The sequence below is a fragment of the Mesoplodon mirus genome (assembly GCF_964341445.2).
Source record: "Mesoplodon mirus genome assembly, chromosome: 19".
Taxonomy (NCBI): Eukaryota; Metazoa; Chordata; class Mammalia; order Artiodactyla; family Ziphiidae; genus Mesoplodon; species Mesoplodon mirus.
In genome coordinates this window covers 60,130,969-60,156,242 of record NC_138995.1, presented here as the reverse complement: position 1 = coordinate 60,156,242, position 25,274 = coordinate 60,130,969, and the positions used below count along the sequence as shown (strand labels likewise).

Sequence of the window (25,274 nt, the reverse complement as noted above, 5' to 3'; positions counted from 1 at the left end):
ATGTGCTGCACACGTGAAACACGATATTGTAAATCAACTATACTTCAGTTTTTTTTTAAATCAGCCAAAAATAAATAAATAAAGTCAACTGCTCTTTTATGTTGTAAAAAATTATAAGGAAACGGGAGTTAGCAAATAATAATACGTTTACAATTGCAATAAAAATAAGTAGTCTAGGCTGGAGGTGAAAGGCAAGGGAACAAATCCATAGGTAAATGCATAATCATAAAATGTTCCAAAAAATGACACCTAAGTATTTTAAATATTTCACCTCTATATAGATGTATGCAATCACTGAATATAAACCTACTTATAATACCACCAGTTCACGCATTTAAAATAATTTGTAAATCTATATTCCATGAAATAAAGTGAAAGAGAAAATCATAGTACCATTTACACAATTTATCTGAATTATGAATATTAAGGACATAATATAAACGCCTCAAACTGAAATACACTAAAATTTTACAAGCATTGTCCTTTGGGAACAGAACTCACGGTGACAGAGATGTTATGTTACTGGTTTTAGACAGAATCTGAAAAGAACTATCCAAGAGGAATGTGCAGGAGTCTTGCAGGACAAAGGATAAAAGCTGCATCTTAAATATCGTAAAACATACTGCTATTAGATATTCATCTGGTGGATCTCTGGATCATTCATCTCGCCAAAGACCTCCATTTCTGAGAGTTTAAGAGTAAGGGGTGATGTTGGGTGCCAAAGAGGATTTTAAAACTAGTGGTGAAGAAGGGACCGACCTAAAGGTCGGTAAGGGTAACGTCAACACATCCATCACATCTGTTACAGAGGCCGCGGTTGGAGCTCAACACACGCAGCGGCCAAAGTACTCGGGCCTCCAAAGTATCAGCCCATACACGCATCTGTACCCCAAACGACTACTATCACCACCCGGGTTAATCTCAGAGACTCCCGTCCATTAACCCCGAAACAGATACTTCATCTTTTAGCCCCAAACAAAACCCGAACCATAAACAGCATTCACTGACAAACACCACCCTCCAGTTCGCAATCACTGAGCCCTACAGAGAGTAAACGGCAAAGACCCCCACACGTGCCCTGGCGACTAAATCGCTGACCTCTAGTTATCTTTAACCACTAACCATAAGAGAACCTCCTGATTGAAGCCAGAAGTACCCCGACCACACACACACTGTTACCCACCCTTTAGGGCTCCCCTGGAAAAGAACACCCATTCACGCTGTCCTCCCGCTTGTATTCCACACGCATCACCCAACGCGGACGCTGACAGGCCCTGACTCCCCACTGTACACGAAGAGACCCAGCCACTAACTTGACTTCCGCCAGGGACGACCGCGACCCATCCACGGCTGAACTTACTTCGCGGAACTTCCTCGCTTCCCTCATCACCGCGGTACGGTAGCCATCGAGGGTCTGAAACGTTTTTGCCGCAAAAAGACAACTGAATTTCCGACTTCTCTTCAGAGGTAACTTGGCCGCGCCCTCTAGCGTGGCCCCGTGGGCGCGGCCATGTTTGGGGATCGGGCGTCTGAAGAGCGAAGAGCCCCGTTTTGCGCTCGTGCGCGGGGAACTCTGGGAAGACGGAAGGTCACCGAAGCTGTTAATTTTGGGGCACCTGAACCCTTAATAAAAACGGACATATGCGCATTAGCTCGAGCTTGCACCGAACAAGAGAGGCATGGGGGTAAATCCCTTTCTGCGAGCTGGCAAGAAAATTAAAATGGCAGTGACAATGATCCACTTTGTACGAAAGTTAGGAAACGGCCCAGTGGGCGCAACCATCTTACAGGAAGTGGAGGAATCCGTACAGCACAACTCGCGTTTGGGAAAAGGCGAACCGTCCGGTAGAGGATATCTGGGCCAAGTTTCTAGAGAAGTTGGCCTGAAGGGACTTTTGAACGGCACAGGACTTGGAGAAGCTCTGACGTTACAGGGATGGCGGCCATAGGTTAGGAAATAAAAACAGCTGGAACGTGCTAAAGCTGTTCGTATGTATGGGGGAAAGGCCAGTGAAGGCGGGCCCAATGTGAAGGGCGGTACCTATGACAGAGCGGGGAAGCTTTCCCTTTGGGGTCCAAAGACAAAGGCAGGGCCCAGAAGACCAAGGGTCAAAAATTAGGGAAATATGACTTAAAGGAGAATAAAAGGTTGTGTAAAAAAAAGAGAGTAATCATGTTACACTACGTGAGTCAGTTGCAAATAGCGTTACAAAGTCATAGTAATGTAACACCGTAACTGTGGTTCCAACTAAACCCGTTGGAAGAATGGAGGAAAAGGAAAGGAAATGCCGTGTGTGTGTGTGTGTGTGTGTGATATGAGTGTATTGAAACAGAAGTGTCTAAACTACTCCAGACTCAATGGATCATTTTACATTCCCACCATCGATATATGAGATCCACTTTCTCTGATTCCTCACTAGGATTTGTTATAAAGAGATTTTAAAAGGAATAAGAAAAAGATGACCAACCTAAAATTTTTTTTTACTTTTTAAATTATTTTTTAATTTTTGGCTGCGTTGGGTCTTCGTTGCTGTGCGCAGGCTTTCTTCTACTTGTGGCGAGTGGGGGCTGCTCTTCATTGCGGTGCGCGGGCTTCTCATTGCAGTGGCTCCTCTTGTTGCGAAGCACAGGCTCTAAGCGTGCGGACTTCAGTAGTTGCCGCGCGTGGGCTTGGTAGCTGTGGCTGGCGGGCTCTAGAGCGCAGGCCCAGTAGCTGTGGCGCATGGGCTTAGCTGCTCTGCGGCATTTGGGATCTTCCAGGACCAGGGCTTGAACCCATCTTCCCTGCACTGGCAGGCGGATTCTTAACCACTGCGCCACTGGGGAAGCCCAGGCCAACCTAAAATTTTTAATAGCTAAATAATATACTGGCCACTTATTTTTAAAAATCGCAAATAATTTTTAAAATGCCAGTCTTAATAATATTCAAATTCATGAAGAGTGAATGATGAATAATATTCATTCTATTGGGTTTCATCTTTCATCTGCACAGTAGATAACAGAGGTGTCCACCACATACAGCTTTGAATGAATTGATGTTATTATCAAGCTTGTCATAGTTCTAGTTCAAAAAATGCACACCAATAAATTTTAGGTGTTAGACGTTTGGTATGTTTTTTAGGGGGGCAGGATTGAGTCTAGAGTATAAAAATTAATAAAATGTTTTTGGAGTACAACTTGCAATTACCCAATTTAAACTTTTGTCTTAGAGCCACCAATTTTAAGAATTGAAACTCAGTAGAAATTATTTTTGTGAGAACAAACATGTACAAGGATATTCATGACATCAATTTTGACAATTTTAAGGAAATAAATAATCTTGTGATTGTTACAAAAACTTCTTATTGCACCTTGCATTCATACCTCTGGATAGTGCTCCTGCACAGTGACTGTGACCAATGTGTCCAATGGGATAATAGCAAGCTTGGCACCGAGGATAGAAATAGACTTGCCCACTGAGGCATGTTCATGTTTGTCTCTTGGAGCTCTTCTGACACATTGTAATAGACCCCAGGTTAGCCTTGGGATGAGAGACTATGTGAAAAGTGGCCTCAACCATTCCAGGGGAGGTTCAGATACATCAAAAAAGCCAACTAGATCACGTAGCCCCCAGTCAGGACAGCACACACCAGACAGTCCAACCGTCAACCCACATAACAGAATTAATATTTATTATAATTAATGTTTGTTGTCTTTAGACAATAAGTTTTAGAGAGGTAGATTTGTAATGCAGTCAAAGGTAACTAATACCAATATGAATGTACATTAGTAGGTGATGGGTTAAATAAATCATGGGATGTCTCTTTATGAACACTATGCAGACATAAAAAGAATGAAGATTGTTATTGGTACAGCTACTATGAAAAACAGTATACAGTTTCCTCAAAAAATTAAAAATAGAAGTACCACATGATTCACCAAGTCTACTCCTGGGTATATATATCCAGGAAAAAATGAAAACTCTAATTTTTTAAAAAAACTCTAATTTTAAAAGATAACGTGCATCCTAAATGTTCACAGCAGCACTATTTACAATAGCCATGACATGGAAAGCCTAAATGTCTATTGACAGATGAATGGATAAAGAAAATGTGGTATTTATGCAATGGAATATTATCCAACCATAAAAAGAAGGAAATCTTGCCATTTGCGACATTGAGGGCATTTTGCTAAGTGAAATACGTCAGGCCAAGAAAGACGAATATTGTATGATCTCTCTTATTTGTAGAATCCAGAACCCCCCAAACTTGTAGATAATAAAGAACAGATTGTGGTTGCCAGAGGTTGGAAGGGGGTGGGACGGTGGAAATGATGAAGGTGGTCAAAAGGTACAAATTTCCAGTTATAAGTCAAAAAATGATGATGATAATGATAATAACAATAACAGGGTTGTTAGCCACGAGGGAAATGCAGGTTAAGCTCAAGATCAGATACGACCACAAACCTAATAGAATGAGTAATGTAAGATAGGACAATACCAAGTGCTGGCGAGGATGAAGAGCAATTGAATCTCTCATCTATTGCTAGTAGAGTAGCTAAAATAAAACATACTGAAAATACCAAGTGCTGGAGAGGATGTGGAACAAGTGGATTTCATACACTGCTGGTGAGAATATCGAATGATATAGCCACTCTGGAAGAGAGTTTGGTAGTTTCTTTTAAAGCTAACACAACTTACCATATGTCCTAATAAGCACACACCTGAATATTTATTATAGAGGAATGAAAATTTATGTTCACACAAAACCCTGGATGCCGATTTACAGCATCTTTCCCTATAACAGTTGAAACCAGGAAACAAACTTCTCTGAAGAGTGAACTGATAAACTAATACATCCAGTATATATACTACTCACTAATAAAAATAAAACAATACAACTCAAATAAGTCTTAATGGCAATTTGCTGAGGGACAAAAAAAAAAAAACCCAAAAAGCTTACATGTTCCTCACTAATAAGAAATTGTAAATGTGTATAAATAAATACAACTTATTTATATAAAATCGTTATAAAAATTATTTTGATAACATTCACAAATGACAAAATTATATTGATGGAAAACAGACAAGTGGTTGCCAGAGGTAGGTTTGGATAGAGGATGTGAGCATAAAAAGGTAGCATGAGGGTGTCTGTGTTGATAAAACAGTTGTACGTCCTGGGGATGACGGTTACAATGAAATCTATCTATGTAATAAAGCACCTTAGAATTACAAAAAATGATTAAAAAACTCATGTAAAATCTAGTGAAATCTAAACTCCAAAGGTTAGGAGTTAACAGTATACTACCAATGTCATTTTCCTGGGTTCAATAATAAAATATGGTTACATAAAATGTTTTTACTGGAAGAAGTTGCAGAAAGGATACTAGGGAATTCTCTGGACTACTTTTGCATTTTCTTATAAGTTAAAATGATTTCAAATTATAAATTTTATAAAAATAACTTTGGGGGGCCTCCCTGGTGGCGCAGTGGTTGAGAGTCCGCCTGCCGATGCAGGGGATGCGGGTTCGTGCCCCGGTCTGGGAGGATCCCATATGCCGCGGAGCGGCTGGGCCCGTGAGCCATGGCCGCTGGGCCTGCGCGTCCGGAGCCTGTGCTCCGCAACGGGAGAGGCCACAACAGTGAGAGGCCCGCCTACCGCAAAAAGAAAAAAAAAAAAAAAAAAAAATAACTTTGGGGCTTCCCTGGTGGTGCAGTGGTTGAGAGTCTGCCTGCCGATGCAGGGGACATGGGTTCGTGCCCCGGTCCGGGAGGATCCCACGTGCCGCGGAGCGGCTGGGCCCGTGAGCCATGGCTGCTGAGCCTGGGCGTCCGAAGCCTGTGCTCTGCAACGGGAGAGGCCACAACAGTGAGAGGCCCGCGTACCGCAAAAAAAATAATAATAATAAAAAAAATAAAAAAATAACTTTGAAGGTGGTTTTGTAAACTATTTGGTTATATTTATAAACTTAGTTAAGCAAGTGCAAGTATGTGTTCATATTCCGTTTCCTTTTAAAGAAGTTCAGTATGCTAAATTTACAATTATGTTTATAGCTGAAGAAAAGTAGGAGCTAATCACATATGAGGGTAGACATAGAACACTCTTCCATCGTATATAACAATAAAAATCAGTGACGAGAAAAGCAGACTTCTTTTTAAAACTATGGAATTACTGACAAGGCCAGAAAGGAGATTCAGGTGCATGATCTGATATATGATGAGGTTAGATTTGTAAAAAAAGCACTCAAACATTTATCATTTTCACAGAACTTCATTCCTTTTTAAGTCCTTTTTAAGTCCTCTGATATTTAACTAGAGATGCTCTACCTTTAGCATGTTCATAAAGGTTTTAATTTCTATATGATTTCCTGACAAATGATGAGGCATAATGTATCACTGAAATCCTGCCATATATACTACCCTCTTAAAAAGTTTTTCTCCAGTGTGAACTCTGACACTCATTGAGGTCTTCTTTCTGGGGGAAAGACATTCCTGTGGTCATTGTATCTCCTTCTTTTTTTTTTAAATCATATTTCTATGAACAATGAGCTCACTGATGATCAATGAAGATCCCTGATAATAAAGTCTGTTTTCCCTCTGAAGACTTTCCTAGTCTCTTCATTCACAGAATTTGTCGGAGAATATAGATTATATACTTTTCAGACATATAATGAAGTCAGAAAGTTTTGCCCAAGGCATCTCCACACTGAATGTATCAGAGTTTTTCCAACATGTTTTCATTGACAGAAAATGTGAGGTAAGGATCACTAAAGGCACTACCACATTCACTATATTCACCAGGTTTATCTCCTGTGCAAAATCCTTTCATCTCCTCAGGGCACACATCTGATAACAGGCAGTACCATGATTACGTTCTGCTCTGCTAGAAACACTGGTGTTTAAACAAAGTCTTAGCTGCCATAGAAGGCATTTCCCCAGTCACTGCGTTAACAGGGCTCTTGTTCAATCGTAAGTAACGAGCTGTGACTCTCTGTTAAAGGAATTTCCAACTTGACCGAATCTACTCATTTCTCTTATGTGCATTTTCTTATGTTTAACAAGGTTTGACAGGTGGGAGAAGGCTTTCTCACAATCACTGCATCCATATGGTCTTTCTCCTGTGTGAGTTCTTTGATGTACATTGAGTACTGACTTCGTGGTGAAGGCTTTTCCACATTCATTGCACTCATAGGGTTTCTCTCCTGTGTGAATTCTCTGATGGGTAATGAGACCATACTTGTGGGAATAGGATTTTCCACACTCAGTACATACGAAGGGCGTCTTTCCTGTATGACACCTCTCATGTTGTATGAGGCATATCTTCTGGCTGAAGGCTTTTCCACACTCATTGCATTCATAGGGTTTCTCTCCCGTGTGAGTTCGCTGATGTATAACAAGAGTGCGCTTTGTGGTGAAGCCTTTCCCGCATTCGTTACAAAGGTAAGATTTCTCTCCCGTGTGAGTTCGCTGATGTATAATGAGAGTGCGTTTCACAGTGAAGCCTTTCCCACATTCACTGCATATGTAAGATTTCTCCCCTGTATGACATCGCTGATGTACGATGAGATTACTCTTCACGGTGAAGCCTTTCCCACATTCACTGCACAAATATGGTTTCTCTCCAGTATGAGTTCGCTGGTGTACAACAAGATAGCGCTTCATGGTGAAGCCTTTCGCACACTCACTGCATACATAGGGTTTCTCCCCTGTGTGAGTGCGCTGATGCACAATGAGATTGCTCTTCACAGTGAAGCCTTTTCCACATTCACTGCACACATAAGGTTTCTCTCCACTGTGAGTTCGCTGATGTGCAATCAGATAGCGCCTCACTGTGAAGCCTTTTCCACACTCACTGCACATATAGGATTTCTCTCCTGTTTGGGTTTGCTGATGTACAGTGGGACTGCTCTTCACAGTAGAGACTTTTCTGCATCCACTGGTTAAATGGGGTTTGTCTCGTGTTTGAGTTTTCTGATGTTTAGTGAACGTGACATTTCTGGAGAAGGATTTCTCACACAGATCACACTGATGGAGTTTGTCTCCTATATGAATGCTCTCATGAGAAATAAGCTGAGATTTCCTGATGCATGTTTTCTCACTTTCAATGCAGGCCTGGGATTTCTCTATTTTGTGCATCCTCTGATGCTTAAGGATTTGGAACTTAGCAATGATGTGTTTTATACTTTCAGGAAATTCAATTCCAGAATACAACTGTTCACGATCACCACGTAGAAAGAATTTCTTATCTCCATTAAACTCCACAGTGTTCTTTATTTCATATCTTGTCTTCTGGTTAACTAAACTTAAGCTTGATTTCCAAGTTTTTTTACATAAGTCAAACGTATGATTTTGTATTAGGGCTAAACGTGTTTTGCTCAGATGAACACTCTTTCTGAATGCATTCTGTTCACTGCATTGTGGCAGGCTCTTTGGAAATCTTTGGTCTTGAGAGTGCTCTGGCAGAGGACTGTCAACTTTCCCGATTCCTAGGAAAAATGGAATGAAAGTGCTTAAAAGATGATATATAGTGGGGGGGACTGGATCTTTATTGTCTACCATATGATCCCAGTACAAAATTATAAAGATGTAAGAGGAAATAAATATCAGATCCAAGAAGAGACAAGGAATATATTTAAAGCTAAATACCCACAAAGAAAGAGTGCTCATCTGGGGAGATGAATATGTGGAGCAGCTGTTGTGGGGGCCTCAGTCACCCACACAGCTGTGACTCCTTCTCTTAATGACTAGAATATGACCTCCCTGACCACTCCCCTTGCTGGTTCTCCCTCACTCACCTGGACGGGTTCTATTCTGGATTTCGTTTTCTATTATGCATGGTTCTTTTCCATGTTCCAACTTGGAGAGTGTATCTGGTTTGGTAGCTTGATACCCTGTTCATGAGAAATGATAGAAGACTTAGATACAGGGACTGGGGTACAGTATGTCAAAATGGGAAAATACTGCATTTTAGAGACAAAATTTCTTGTATGCAAAGTAAAAGTTCTCCTTCAGCATACAGGAGATTATACCCTTTTGGTTGGGGCCAGACAGGGGACTGAAAATCTAACTCTTTGGAAGACCACAGTGACTGCAAAGCTTTCATCAGGTGATGGAGAAAAGGCCAGTGACTGGCACCTCTAAGTGACACAGGGAGCTGTCCTTACCCAGTGACACCAAATTGTTAAAGTTCTCCAACATCACATCCCGGTATAGGTCTTTCTGGGCAGCATCCAGGAGCTGCCACTCCTCCCAGTTGAACTCCACAGCCACATCCTCCAGTGTCAGCAATTCCTGTAATAATAGAGTCCAGTTTAATATGATGGGAATTCTTTTTATCAATATGGAAGAAGCATGAGAGAAGTTGTTCTAATTTTCACTGTATAGCCTGCATCTATATACTTTTCTCAAATACATTTCAGTAGAAGCAAAATCCTATCTTTCTATCTATCTATTTTAGCACCTATTTCCATTTGCATACTAAAAATATGCAAACAGTATCAGGACAAATAAAGCATTCCTACATTACCATGAAACTTCACAGCCAATATGAGAATCAACCATGAACAGCCTCCACATCCAGAATTTACAAGAGTGTTTTTAATAAATGTAAAAAAACCCCAGAAACTATACAAGATACATCCACAGCACACACACACAAAAAAGACCGTTAAAGTTGATTAGGAAGATTTGAAAACAAAAACAAAGAGAAAATATAGTAATGGAGAAGCAGTATCCAAAGATCTAAAGGTGAAATTTTCAAGACTGATTAAACACTCTGAACTTCAGACTCAGGAATCCCGACAAATTCCAAGCATGAAGTCTATACATAAGCACATCAGACTAAAACTATAATACACAAAATATGAAGGGAAACTATAAAAGCATCCAGAGACAAAAGACAGACTACCTACAACAGAAACAATAGAACTCAGAAAAAAAATGGAATATTATCTTCAAAGTTCTGATTTTTGTGCCAGGAAGGTCAGACATGAAGGCCACTTGGTATTGAAACACATGACTCTCATCATGGAGTCCTGGACAGCATTATCTTCTCCCAGTCACATTGTGTGACAGTCCTCAGGAGTACTACCAACCAAGGAAGCTCGCCTGAACTTCAGTGTCCAGAGATTTTATTGAAGCTTCATTATATATGCATAATTTATTGAATCACTGACCACATGGCTGAACACAGGTCCTTCCCCCTTCCTGGAGGCTAGACTGGTTACATATGGCTGAAAGCCACAAGTCTCTAATCACATGGTTGGTCTTTTTGGCATGGACAGCCCTCATCTTGAGTTATCTCATTAGCACAAATCATCTAGGGCCCACATGAGTCACCTCATAGCATAAACTATAAAGTGTGGTCCCAGTGGTCCAAGATGAAAAACAAAGACACTCTTATCACATGGGTAATTCCAAGGGTTTAGCGGTTACCTCCCAGGAATCAGAGATAAAAGTCAGCCAAATTCCTTATTACATACTAGGTATTCATGCCCCTGTGAGGTACCCTTCCCTTGAGCATGGGCTGAATTGTTTCTAAAAAAAAAAAAAAAAAAATAGGGCCTCCCTGGTGGCGCAGTGGTTGAGAGTCCGCCTGCCGATGCAGGGGATACGGGTTCGTGCCCCGGTCTGGGAGGATCCCATATGCCGCAGAGCGGCTGGGCCCGTGAGCCATGGCCGCTGGGCCTGCGCGTCCGGAGCCTGTGCTCCGCAACGGGAGAGGCCACAGCAGTGAGAGGCCCGCATACCGCAAAAAGAAAAAAAAAAAAAAAAAAAAAAATAGAGCAAAAGTGATGAGATACCCCTTTTAAATTAGGCTATATATGATTTCCAGCTTGCAAATAGAATCTGTCCTTTGATGACTTTGATGAAACAAGATGGCATGTTAGTGGGGCCCACGTGACAAGGAACTCAGTGGTCTTACATGAGCAGACAGGTAGAAACTGAGGATCTCATTTGAGTTCTGGAAATGAATTCTGCCAACAACCATGTAAGTGAGCTTAGAAGTACATCCTTCCCCACTTGAGCCTTCAGATCAGACGCCATCCTAGGGCTTACACCTTGATTGCAGCCACATGATAGACTGTGAAACAAAGTACTCAGCAATGATATGATACAAAAATAAACATTTGGTCTTTGTCCCTGGTTCCTGGTAACCTAGCTCCTCAAACACTAAGAATCTCCACACCGATGATAAGTGTTTTTTGTATGCTAATGACATGACAGGTAGGGGGAGGGCACCCAGACAGCTTCAGGATGGGGGCTGGCTGCTAGAGGAACAAACCATGTGATGAAACCTCCAGAGAGGGGAGAAGGGCTGGAGACTGAGTTCAATCACCAATGGCCAATGATTTAATCAACCATGCCTAAGTAATAAAACCTTCAAAAAACCCCCAAAACTACAGGTTTGGCAACTTTCCAAGTTGGTGAACACACTGAGGTACTGGAAGGGTGATACACCCCCATACCTTGCTCTATGCATCTCTTCCATTTGACTGTTCCTGAGTTGTATCATGTAAATGTAAGTAAATAAATCTGTAAATTAAGAAAAGTGGTTTCCTGAGTTCTGTGAGTTTTTGAGCAAATTATCAAACCTGAGGAAGGGATTGTGGCCACTCTGAAGCAATACAGATACAATTTCACAAAAAGCCATTAACAAGAATGTTTAATGTCACATGGTTGGTAATAACAAGCATATCTAAATATTCACTGACACATGAATTATTAAATTATCACACATATATAATTTGGTGTTCATTGCATTACGTAAAAGAGAAGAAAGGTGGCCTGTAGACACCAAAATGTAAAGAATTCCAGTACACTGAAAACAGGCTGGAGGATGTCTTAAAAATGACAATGGTGGCTCACCCTGCAGAGGTGGTTCATATATGAGTGTAATTCATGGTCAAGGAGTATTGATCTGTTATCTGTGAAGCTTGAATTATTTCACACTGAATCTGTTTCTTAAACTCAGAGTGAATCTCCACCACTGTTCCCCAAAACATAGGTTTGATTATGTTACTTCATCATTTCAAAGGTCAAATATTTGATTTCTATCAAACTCCAATGTTTTTTTATTCCAGTTTTATTGAGAAATAATTGACATATATCACTGTATAAGTTTTAGATGTATAGCCTGATGGTATGATTTACATATATTGCAAAATGACTACCACAATAGGTTCAGCTAACATCCATCTTCTCTCATGTAGATACAATAAAAAGAAAAGAAAAAAAGGAAAAAGATTTTCTCCCTGTGATGAGAAGTCTTAGGATTTACTCTTAACAACTTTCCTATATATCATATAGCAGTGTTAGCTATAGTCACCATGTTGTACATTACATCCCTAGTACTTATTTATCTTGTAACTGGCTTTTTTTTTTTTTTTTTTTTTTTTTTTTTTTTGCAGTATGTGGGCCTCTCACTGTTGTGGCCTCTCCCGTTGTGGAGCACAGGCTCCGGACGCGCAGGCTCAGTGGCCATGGCTCACGGGCCCAGCAGCTCCGCGGCACGTGGGATCTTCCCAGACCAGGGCACGAGTCCGTGTCCCCTGCATCGGCAGGCGGACTCTCAACCACTGCGCCACCAGGGAAGCCCCGTAACTGGCTTTTTTGAGTATGACTATAAACTCATTGAATTTTATATAGCTATATAGGTAATGTTCTTCAGTCAGCTGCACTCATCTTTCTTTTAGATGCTCAACTGGTACCAGGCCAGTGGTACTCTGGCTAGTGGGGAGCCCCTAAGAGTTATCAATGTTTCTAGGAGTATCATTCCATTCACCTAAGTGACATAAACCATTGAATCCCTCAAGAAGCTGGTCTGCTTTTTCCTCAGTCAACACATACCAAGGAGCTTTTCGTGTTTCTCTGGTTGTGACGTCTGCCAGAGATAATGCAAAGTGACAGCTGATGTAACCCACAGGGCCCACCACAGTCACACATTATCTTCCAATATTAGTCACTTGATGTGACCCCTATGAACGATATATTCCTGATCCCACTTTGTCCTGATTTTGAATTCAGAGTCTAAGTTAATTTCTCCCCAGAACCCCATTATCCCCAATTTATACTTCTTTTAGTTGAACTGATTTTTTTTCAGGTCACCACAAATCCATTAGACAACAAAAGAAAGATATAACAAACCAAAAATCACCTGGACCTTGATCATCTTCGTCTATGCTCAGGAAATAGTGAGTAACATGGATTCTGTCTTCTGTTTCTTCTGCATCTGCCATGTAATTCTTAGAGACAGAAATCTTGGTGTCCAGTTAAAGATGTCCTCAGAAATGATGATATTCAACTCCAAGAATCTCCTCTTTCCCCCCTCATTCCTTCACTTGATCACTCTTTCTCCTGGGGAGCCAGGACCTGTGGGCTGAAAAGCAAATTGACTTTGAGTGTACATTCCCTCTGGGCCCAGACGCTGTCACTACTCCTTAAATAAGGGACCCCAATATTTCCAACTGTTCCTTTATTTGGTGCCCCAGAGGCTTCCATACTCTGGGGCAATAAAACAAGGTTTCGAATGTGTGAAATGTATGCCGTTCTTTTGTGAAGAAGAAATGGCATGACTATTAAAGGGACGGAGGGAAAGCAGAATCAGCAGGACATGATGCCACGGGTGAAAGCTCAAGCAGATCAAGTTTACAGAAGAGGCCACATGGAAGTTTCCAAGGATCTGGACATTGTGCCTTTAAAAAGTATGTGTGCCCAGGTACCAATTCAAAAGTATATGCTCAGTAGGTACACACACCACAGTTTTTTTTTCTTTAAGTATTTTTTTAATTAAGTTTTTTTTAATGTGGACCATTTTCTTTAAAGTCTTTATTGTATTTTTTACAATATTGTTTCTTCTTTTTTTAAAAAATAAATTTATTTATTTTTAGCTGCGTTGGGCCTTTGTTGCTGTGCGAGGGCTTTCTCTAGTTGTGGCGAGTGGGGGCTACTCTTCGTTGCAGTGTGCAGGCTTCTCATTGCGGTGGCTTCTCCTGTTGCGGAGCATGGGCTCTGGGTGTGTGGGCTTCAGTAGTTGTGGCTCGCAGGCTCTAGAGTACAGGCTCACTGGTTGTGGCACACAGGCTTAGTTGCTCCGCAGCATGTAGGATCTTCCCAGACCAGGGATCGAACCCTTGTCCCCTGCATTGGCAGGCAGATTCTTAACCACTGCACCACTGGGGAAGTCCCTGCTTCTGTTTTTATGTTTTGGTTTTTTGGCCACGAGGCATGTGGGATCCTAGCTCCCCAACCAGGGATCAAACCTGCACCCCCCTCATTGGAAGGCAAAGTCCCAACCACTGGGCAGCCAGGGAAGTCCCCACACCTCACTTTGAAGACCACCGTACTAAGCAAATCATTAAGATTGTCTATTTCTCTTTGTATATGAAAGGATTAATCTTGCCCAACAGAGGTTTGGCTTTGCCCTCAGTTCCTAAGAGGGAACCTATAAGCCCTTGGAATGCCCCACCCAATAAGAACGGCTTTGCTTACCTGGGAGGCTTGGGCCATACAAGATAGTCTATGCTAATGATGTAATTTATGGTGAGGGCCCTTGGACCACATGGTATCAGCTTGACCTCTAGAGGGGCTGGAGACTAAGTTCAGTAAATCATGTCTATGTTCACTGAGCCCCAGTAAAAACGCTGGACACTGAGAGTTAGGTGAGCTCTCCCTGGTTGTCAGTAATGATAAAACAAAAACAAAAATAAAACCAGCAAGGATATAGCAGACTTGAACAATATAATCAATCAACTTAAGTGACATTTATTTAACACTACACTCAACAGCAATAAAATATATATTTTTTCAAAAGCACATGGAACATTCTCCAGGAAAGACCATATACTAGGGTATAAAACTGTCAATAAATTCAAAACAAAGGTAGGTTACAAGGTATACGACATGGGGAATATGGTCAATATTTTGTAATAACTGTAAATGGAGTGTAACCTTTAAAAATTGTATAAAATGTTGTGTGTGTGTGTGTGTATATATATATATATATATATATATATATATATATATATGTGGCTTAGATGAAATGCACAAATGCCTAGAAAGAAACAAAACTGAAATAAGATTAAAAAAAAATTTTAATACCTATGTAACAAGTAAAGAAATTGAATCAGTAATTAAAAATCATCACACACAAAAAAAGCCTACTCTCAACTGGCTTCACTGTATAAACCCAGGATTACTAAGATACCAAAGCAAGACAAAGACATCACAGAAAAAAAAAAACTACAGCGCAATCTCCTTCATGAATATAGGTGAAAAATTGTTAACAATGTATTAGCAAAACACATGCAGCATAATATAAAAAGGATTATAGACAACAACTAAGGGGGATTTATCCCAGGAATGGCAGGTTGGTTTATCATGGGAAAATAAAGTAATGTACTACTCCAAATTAATACAATAAAGGACAAAACCCACATGTTCTTCTCAAAGGATACAGAAAAGGTATGTGACCACATTTAATACCCACTCATGATTAAAACTTTCAAAAAACTAGAAACAGAAAGGAAGTTACTCAAACTAATAAAGGGAAGCTATGAAAAACCAAAACCAACATCACACTTAATGGTAAAATTCTGAATGTTTTTCTCCTAGAATTGAGAACAATGCAAGGATAGCTGCCTTAACCCATTTTATCCATTACTATACTAAAGGTTCCAGCCAGTTCAATAGGTAATAAACAAATAAATACATTTTAAAAACTTAAAGGTATCTGTATTGGAAATATAGAGTGCAACTGTTCTTATTCATAGACAATATGATTTTGTATATAGAAAATCCTAAGAAATACATGCAAAAAAAGTATTAGAACTAGTAAATAGGTTTAGCAAGGTTACAGGATACAGTAACAATATATTAAAGTAAATTGCATATCTCTATACTAGCAATGATCCAGCCAATAAGAAAATTAAGGAAGCAATTCCACACACAATAGCATCAAAAAGAACAAAAATACTTAAGAATAAATTAAAACTAATGCAAGACTTGTATATTGAAAACTATAAAACACTTCTGAGACAAATTTAAAGAGATATAAATAAATGGAGAGACACTCCAAGCCTGTAGATTGGAAGATTCAATATGGTGATGGCAATTCTCCCCAGATTCAGTGCAATCACTATCAAAGGTACACCAGGAATTTTATAAATATGGAGAAGCTGCTACTAAAATTTGCATTAAAAGGTAAAGAATCTAGAATAGCTAGACCAATTGTAAAACAGAATTATAAAGTTGGTGAGTGCTTATACTAATCTATTTCAAAATTTATTTTAAACCCATAGTAATAAAATAGGTACTGTATTGACATAATGATAGATACATAAGTCAGTGCAACAGAATTGAGAATTGAGAAATAAATGCAAGTATGGTCAGCTGATTTTCAACAAAGGTGCAAGACAAAGCAATGAGGAAAAAGATGGTCTTTCCAACAAATATACTGGAACAACTGAATATCCGTTTCCAATTAAATTAAAATGGATAATAAATTTAAATGTAATAGCTAAAAACATAAACTACCTCAAGAAATTGAGAAGACAAGGCACAGGCTGGGAGAAAATATTTGCAAAAGACATATCTGATAAAGGACTGTTATCCAAAATATACAAAGAACTCTTAAAAACTCAACAATAGGGCCTCCCTGGTGGCGCAGTGGTTGAGAGTCCGCCTGCCGATGCAGGGGATACGGGTTCGTGCCCCGGTCTGGGAGGATCCCATATGCCGCGGAGCGGCTGGGCCCGTGAGCCATGGCCGCTGGGCCTGCGCATCCGGGGCCTGTGCTCCGCAACGGGAGAGGCCACAACAGTGAGAGGCCCGCATACCGCAAAAAGGAAAAAAAAAAAAAACTCAACAATAAGAAAACACAACCCCATTGAAAAATGGGCAAAAGACCTGAACTGACACCTTACCAAAGAAGATATACAGATAGCAAATAAGCAAATGAAAAGATGTGTAATTAGGAAATTACATCATATGTAATTAGTAAATAACAAATTTAAAAAACAATGAGATACCATCACCCACCTATTAGAATAACCAAAATTCAAAACAATGACTACACCAAATGCTGAAGAGGATATGAAGCAACAGGAATTCTAATTTATTGCTGATGGGAAGGCAAAACGGTGCAGCTACTCTGGAAGACAGTTTGGCAGTTTCTTACAAAACTATATACACTCTTGGGACTTCCCTGGTGGTTCAGCGGTTAAGAATCCACCTGCCAATGCAGGGGACATGGGTTCGGTCCCTACTCTGGGAAGATCCCTCATGCCACAGAACAACTAATCCCGTGAGCCACAACTACTGAGCCTGTGCTCTAGAGCCCACTAGCCACAACTATTGAGCTCACGTGCCACAACTACTGAAGCCTGTGCACTCTAGGGTCTGCGTACTGCAACAAGAGAAGCCAATGCAATGAGAAGCCCGCGCACTGCAATGAAGAGTAGCCCCCGCTCGCTGCAACTAGAGAAAGCCCGCGTGCAGCAACGAAGACCCAACGCAGCCAAAAAAAACCCACCAAAAACTATACTCTTAACACATGATCCAAAATCACATTCCTTGCTATTGACCAAAGTCAGTTGAAAATTTATGTCCACACAGAAACCTGATCACAGGTATTTATAGCAGCTCCATCTATCCAGATAATGCATGAATATTATTCAGCACTAAAAAGAAATGAGCTATCAAACTATGAAAAGACAAGGAGGAACCTAAAATGCATATTATTAAGTGAAAGAAGCCCATCTAAAAAGGCTATATGTTATACAATTCCAACTATATGACATTCTGAAAAAGGCAAATCTAAGGAGACAGTAAAAAGATCAGTGGTTGCCAGGAGTTGGAGGGAGGGCAAGATGAACAGGCAGAATCCAGAGGATTTTTAGAGCAGTGCAACTGTTCTGTATGATACTAAATGGTGGATACATGTCATTTTACATTTGTCGAGACCCAAAGAACATACAACACAAGAGTGAACCCTAATGCAAATTATTCACTTTGGGTAATAATGTGTCAATATGTAAATTGACTATAACAAATTCAGCACTCTGGTGCAGGATGTTGACAGTGGGGAAAGGTTACACATGTCAGGGAAGAGGGGTATATGGTATCTCTATGCAGTTCCCACTCAGTGTTGCTGTGAATCTAAAACTGCTCTTAAAAAAAATAAAGTCATATCCTTATCTATCTATATCTATACATGCACACATAATCTTTCAGAAAACATATGAGACATTTCTCATGACCTTGGGTTAGGCAGAGAAGACATGTCACAAAACCAGCAAACAATAAAAGAAGAAAACTGGACTTGTATTACATTTTGCACATCAAAAAACATTATAAAGCTAAAGGAAAAGGTAAGCTACAAATGGGGAGAAAAATTTGCAAATCATATATCTGGTAAAGTACTTCTATGCAGAATATATAAAGAATTCAAAAAACTCAATTTGTTAAGAAGACAACCCATTTAGAAATGGGAAAAGACTTGAATAGACATTACACTAAAGAAGACATATGAATGTCTATAAACACATGAAAAGATGATCAACATTATTTGTCATTAGGGAAATTAAGATGATGGTGAAATTCTAGTACATGCCAACTAGATATAATTAAAAAGACTAATAATTCCAAATGTTGATGAGAATGTGGAGAAACTGGAACTCTCATACAATAATAGTAAACTGGTACAGGCACTTCTGAAACTTTGTAAAACACACACTTATCTTAGGAACCAGCCATTCCATTCAGAGGAATTCAACAAACAAATGAAAACATGTCCTATTTGCACCTGAATATATGTAGCAACATTATTCATCAAAGTCTCAAACTAGGATTTGACAAACAAAATTCATTATACACATCCAGTGGATCATTCAGGAATAGAATTGAAGAGAAGAGAATATTTCCTAATTCATTCTACAAGGCCATTTAGTTTTAAAAAATACAATACTATCTATAATACAATTTTAAAAATGTGAAATACTTATGGGGAAAATTACTAAAAAATGTAAAAGACATTCTGAAAACTATATCACTGAGAAATCTGTAAAGACTTTAATAAATGGAGAGATGTAGCTTGTTAGAAAAAGAATCATTTTCTGAAATAAACCAAACAGACCAGTCTCCACAATTAGTCTATAGAGTCATAAAATCCCACTCATAATCCCAGGAAAGTTTTTCTGTAGCGACTTGACAGCCTGATCCTTAAATTCAGATAGCAGTGCAAAAGGTCTAGAATAGCCAAAACAACTGTGGAAAAGAACAAAGTTGGTGGGTTGACACTACCTGATTCTAAGAATTTATATCAAGCTACAGTAATCAAGACAGGGTGGTATTCATGTCAACATAAACAAATGAATGAAACAGAATAGAGTCCAGAATAAGATTAAGACCCACATATATATACATATAGCCAACTGACATTTTACAAAGGCACAAAGGCAATACAGTGGAGAAAAGAAAGCCTTTTCAACAAATGTTGCTGGAACAAGTAGATATGAATATCAAAAGAAAAAAGAATTAAAACAAGAACTTGGATCCACACATTGCACCATATACATAACTCAAGATGGATAATAAACCTAAATGAAAAACCTAAAAAAAAAATCTGAAACTTCCAGAAGAAAAAATTGGCAAAACTCCTCTGATCTTGTAGTTAGGCAAAGATTCTTAGGTACGACACCAAAAGGATTATTTGTTTAAAAAAAGTTCATACACTGGACTTCATAAAAACTAAATCCTTCTGCTCTTCAAAACATACTGTTAAGAGAATGTTGAAAGGCAAGTCAAAGACTGGGAGAAAGTCTTTGTAAAGCATGTAACTGGTAAAGGAAGGATTTGTAGCTAGAACATAAAAAGAATTCTCAAAAATCAACAAGAAAAGACAACAGAAAACTGCAAAAGACTTGAACAGATACTTCACCAAGGAAGATATATGGATGGCAACTAAGCACGTGAAAAAATGCTCAATATCATTAATCATGATTAGGTAAATAGAAATTAAAACCACAAGATACTACTCCACACCTATGAGAATGCCTACAATTAAAAAGAAAGACGAGGGCTTCCCTGGTGGCACAGTGGTTAAGAATCCACCTGCCAATGCTGGGGACATGGGTTCGAGCCCTGGTCCAGGAAGATCCCACATGCCGCTGAGCAACTAAGCCCATGTGCCACAACTACTGAAGCCCGCAGGCCTAGAGCCCATGCTCTGCAACAAGAGAAGTCACTGCACTGAGAAGCCCACGCACCGCAGTGAAGAGTGGCCCCCACTCACCACAACTAGAGAAAGCCCGTGAGTAGCAATGAAGACACAACACAGCCATAAATAAATAAATTAAAAAAAAAAAGAAAGACGATGCAAAATGTGGAGCCACCCAACAGCCATCCATCTGCTTCTCCTAGATATAAAGTACAACCACTTTGGGGAACAGTTTAACAGTTTGTTTAAAAGTTAAACATACACCTACCACATGATTTAGCCATTCAAATACTAGTGATTTACACAGGAGAAAGAAAAACACATGTAACTATAGACTTGAACATGAGTGTTCACAGAAGCTTTATTCGTAAGAGCTAAAAACTGGAAACACAATTACCCACCAACAGGTGAATTAGAGACTTCCCTGGTGGTCCAGTGGTTGAGAGGCTGCACTTCCATTGCAGGAGGCCTGGGTCTGATCCCTGGTCGGGGAACTAGATCCCACATGCCGCAACTAAATACCCCATATGCTGCAACGAAGATCCCGCATACGGCAACAAAGATCTCGCGTGCCACAACTAAGACCTGGCTCAGCCAAATAAATAAATAAATAATTTTTTTAAAAAGGTGAATTAATAAACTCTATAGAATGAACTAATGTTCCTACAATGGAATACAAAGCAATGAAAAGAAACTATGGATACACACAAGGATGAATCTCAAAATAGTAATGTTGAGTGAAACAAGTCAGAATAAAAATGAGTGTACACTGTATGATTCCATTCATACAAAACTTTTAAAAACTATAAAAACTAACCTATAGTAATGAAAAATAGATTTGTGGTTGCTTGGGGAGGTGTGGGGAATATAAGAAGGATGGATTAAAAAGGGACACAAAGAAACTTCTTAGGTGATGGGTATGTTCACTATCTTCATTGTGGTGATAGTTTCATGAGTATGTATGTCAAACTTACTAATCTGTACGATTTAAATATGTGCAGCTTGTTGTCTATCAATTTTGCCTCAATAAATCACTTGGGGGAAAAAAAGGAAAACTTACTGATACTTATAATATAGATAGACCTCAAATATATTATGTTAAATGAAAAAAGACAGTCCCAGAAGACTACATATTTTATGATTCTGTTTCTATGAAATGTCCAGAAATTGCAAATCAATAGAGGCAGGAAGATGATCAGTGGTTGTGTGTGGCTCCGGGTAGGGGTGGAAACTGAGTGCACAGAGGATGAAGACAACTTTCTGGGGTGATGGAAATGCTTTAAAGTTGGATTGCGCTGACGGTTGCACAACCCTAGAAACTCAGTTACAATTACTGAAATGTATGCTTATACTTGGTGAATTTTATAGTAAATACAACTACAACAGAAAAGACTTTCTTTTCAGGACCTCCCTGGTAGCACAGTGATTGGGGGTCCTTCTGCCAATGCAGGGGACACGGGTTCGAGACCTGGTCCGTGAAGATCCTACGTGTCGAGGAGCAACTAAGCTCGCAAGCCACAATTACTGAGCCCGCGAGCCACAACTACTGAAGCCCACGTGCCTAGAGCCCATGCTCTGCAACAGGAGAAGCCACCGCAACGAGAAGCCGGCGCACTGCAACGAAGAGTGGCCCCCACTCGCTGCAACTAGAGAAAGCCCACCCGCAGCAACGAAGATCCAACACAGCCAAAAAAAAAAGACTTCCTTTTCTACAGTACGAAAAAACAAAACAAAAAACCCCACCAACTGAAATTGCAAAAAAAGGTCAAGGAAAAGAGTTTACCAAGAAATAAAGGTAGCCAGAAATCTCTGGGACAAAACAAAAAAGGTACCATAAATTTTTAAGTGGAGTGGTAGAATCAGAAAGTAATCAGAAAGTCAAAATGGGTTACTGAAACTATAATTGAATACTTTTAAATACTGTATGTCAATACTACTTACATTAATTAATACATTTGATTCCTGACACCATACCACTGGTTCACCAACCTGTGTTGATACTATTGAAACAATTTTTATTTTTTTTTAATTAATTAATTAATTTTTGGCTGTACTGGGTTTTCGTTGCGGTGCGGGCTTTCTCTAGTTGCAGCGAGTGGGGTGTGGTGCGAGGGCTTCTCATTGCAATGGTTCTCTTGTTGCAGAGCACGGGCTCTAGGCACCAGGGCTTCAGTGGTTGTGGCATGCAGGCTCAGTAGTTGCAGCTCTCTGGCTCTAGAGCACAGGCTCAGTAGTTGTGGCGCAGGGGGTTAGTTGCTCCGCGGCATGTGGGATCTTCCCGGACCAGGGCTTGAACCCATGTTCCCTGCGTTGGCAGGCGGATTCTTAACCACTGCGCCACCAGGGAAGTCCCTGAAACTATTTTTAAAAAGCATAAATATCTCAAATGAAAATATGTTGAGATTGGAGAAATTAAGTGATACAATCAACTGTCCTTATGTTTATACAGATTATCCCAAATGTAAAAAAAAACCCTAGCATTAAAAAAAAAGTTCTCACTGCAGAACAGAATATAGAGTAAAGGAAATGCTTTTACTTGAATAAGAATGACCCTAAACGGAAATATCCAAAAGAAGTATAGTAAACTTGGAGACAAGAAGAACGAAAACTACATTAAATTTCATTAAAAATGGTAAACTTAGCACTAGATCACTCCGAACCACATTGAATTTTGTGAGGACAGCGAGAAGAGTGGTGATGTGGGGAGACAAAGTTGTTAGTAAGGTCCGTGAGGACAGACTAGAAGGAGTGAACTGTGCTTGGATTAACTGGGGAAATGCAGCCTTCAAGTCTGTTTCTGGCGTTCCAGGTTTGACCCTGAACCTCCTCAAATACTGAGAGCCCCCACCAGGCGTCTCTATGACTGAGTCCTATATTAAATGCCAGTCTAAACTCCAAACATGCCCAAGAAACCAACAGGGACATCTCCCTAACCCGGGCCTCTCTAACACTGAGTTCCAGGTTAAATCGCGAACCCGGAAGAGACACCGCGTTCACCGATACAAACTTTCCATCACAGCTCTCAACCCCTGAGTCCCACAAGCAGAGTGATCCAAGTGGACTCCAAACTCTGACAGAGTCGGACTTTCGGTCGATGATTTCTTCAGACTCTTAATCACTGACTGCCCAAAGCCCCATCACTAACGTCCTGACGTCTCTGGGAATGATTCTAAATAAAATCCCAATTAAGGTCCTTCACACGAGCTCACGTTTCACAGACCCAAGAGGCTGTGAATCCAAGCCCACAACCCGACTCACCTGATCCCAAACCCCTCCAGACACCACTGGCAGCGACAAAAGGCTGAGCTCACCTGCTATTCGGATGCCCTCCTGAGCGGTCCCTAGGGACGCAGACCGGCTAGGACCAGGCAATCTGGCAAGGACCTTGGAGCGCTGCCGGATTTCCGAATTCCGACCGCGCGCTCCGCTCTATGACGTAACATGGCCCCGCCCACCTCGGCGTTTCCGACGGGCGGGGGCCATAACGGCTGTAGGAAGACATCGAAGTCATTCCTGGCCTCCTCAATGCTTTTATCAATACCGGCCGGTTGCGAGGGATGGTCAACAATGCTGTGCTAACTGCGTAAGATTTCAGAGACCGATGCCTATCCAAGGCCAACATGGCGCGTTCAGCCGGCTGAGGAACAAAGAAAGATGGCGGCGCCCTTCGTGCACTTTAGAGCTGATTCGTTACTCTGGAGCGCCATGGGCGCGGCCATCTTAGAAGAAGGCAGGTGTCCCTATGGCTGAAAAGCGCTTAGACCCCCGGCTGCTTGGGAAGATTAAAAAAGGTAGAAGCCGAGACATCGCTGGAGAGGCGGGGGCCACGGAATTGACAAAAGCAGTGGTCACTTAATATCTTAAGTTTGCGGAGAGAGCGTTTGTGTGTGGAGTGGGTATGGCCTTTGTAGTTTAGCAGGAATTAAGACAGCCTTTGTATAGGCGTAGCCAATAAGGCAGAGTTCGATAAAAATGCTAATACCTGCATGGGATCTATACATAGCAACCTCTAGTGGGTAAGGGGATGAAGTGAAGGTGCAAATGAGTGAACTACATGTTTCCTTCCAAAAATAAATGGTGAGATTGGGACATTTGAGAATATAGAATTATGAGGTAATGCAATTATCATACTTGGCATAGCTCACAAATTTTTTAAAAAGCACACTTTAAAATATTGTTTTTATGCAGGTGTTGGAGGTTTAATTGTAGAGGATTTAAGTTAAAGAGGACTATTAGAAGGCAACCTGGATCCAATTTAAATTTTTCATTCTCTTTGACCCAGCAATTATATTCCAACAATTTATTTGGTGAAAGTTTTCTTAATATTAACCACAGAGGCTTTTGTAATAAAAAAGAAAAACCTAAATGTACAATGATAGATGAATCCTTTGGTAAATTATGGAACATCCACTAAACATAACAGTATATAACAATGAAAGATTGTCAGTATAAATAAGGAAAGGTAAATATTCTTCAGAAGATAAAACGCATCTGCAGGATAGGACATATATTATGATCCTTTTATGGGAACAAACCATAAGTGTTTGTCTTTTTGAAAATTGCGATTAGTTAAATAAAATATTTAGCTTGGATTACTTTAGGGTTTTTGCTTACGGGTAGAGCATATCAGAAGTTTTCACATTCCCAATTTTTGCAATTCTCCATTGTTAACATCTTTGTATAATAATTATGTATTACTTTAGTATTATAAAAATGTCGATTTTAGAAAAGTTTTAGAAGAATACTGAATGATGTAGATGTTCATAATATAGTAAATATAAAGAGACTAGTCTCATTTTTCTTTTGTAAAAATATACTTACATGCATTTGAAATTTGGAGAATATATTGTTAACAGTGTTTGGCTCTTAGGTACAATATGGGTGATTTAAAATTTCTGTATTGTTTATATATGTTTTCTAATTTCTATGCATTAAGAATGGTTTTCATAATTTCTTAATAATATTACATTCCCTTCAGGGATTAAATTTTAGCCGCATTCACCTGAGATGTCAAGCTCTGAAAGTAGAGTTACACATGTGGTCCAGAGAACTCAGAGCAGCCTGGGCAGCTCATTCTGGGAT

At 40.0% G+C, this 25,274-nt stretch overlaps 1 protein-coding gene across 4 annotated transcripts in view; it reads right to left on the bottom strand.

Moving 5' to 3' along the window:
• Positions 1–25,274, bottom strand: part of LOC309795446 (zinc finger protein 350-like) — a 142,132-nt gene that overhangs the window by 69,187 nt on the left and 47,671 nt on the right. For 2 of the 4 annotated variants that reach the window (XM_082607810.1, XM_082607803.1), the window contains exons 4-6: positions 9,142–9,268; positions 8,773–8,868; positions 6,776–8,463 (exon numbers count right to left, since the gene is read on the bottom strand). The exons of 1 other annotated variant lie outside the window; for it this stretch is intronic. The gene's annotated coding sequence lies outside the window, so the exon portion shown is untranslated. Of the gene's footprint in view, positions 1–1,360; positions 1,512–6,775; positions 8,464–8,772; positions 8,869–9,141; positions 9,269–25,274 lie in introns of those variants that run through there. One more of the 4 variants, XR_014292257.1, reaches the window with a different exon arrangement.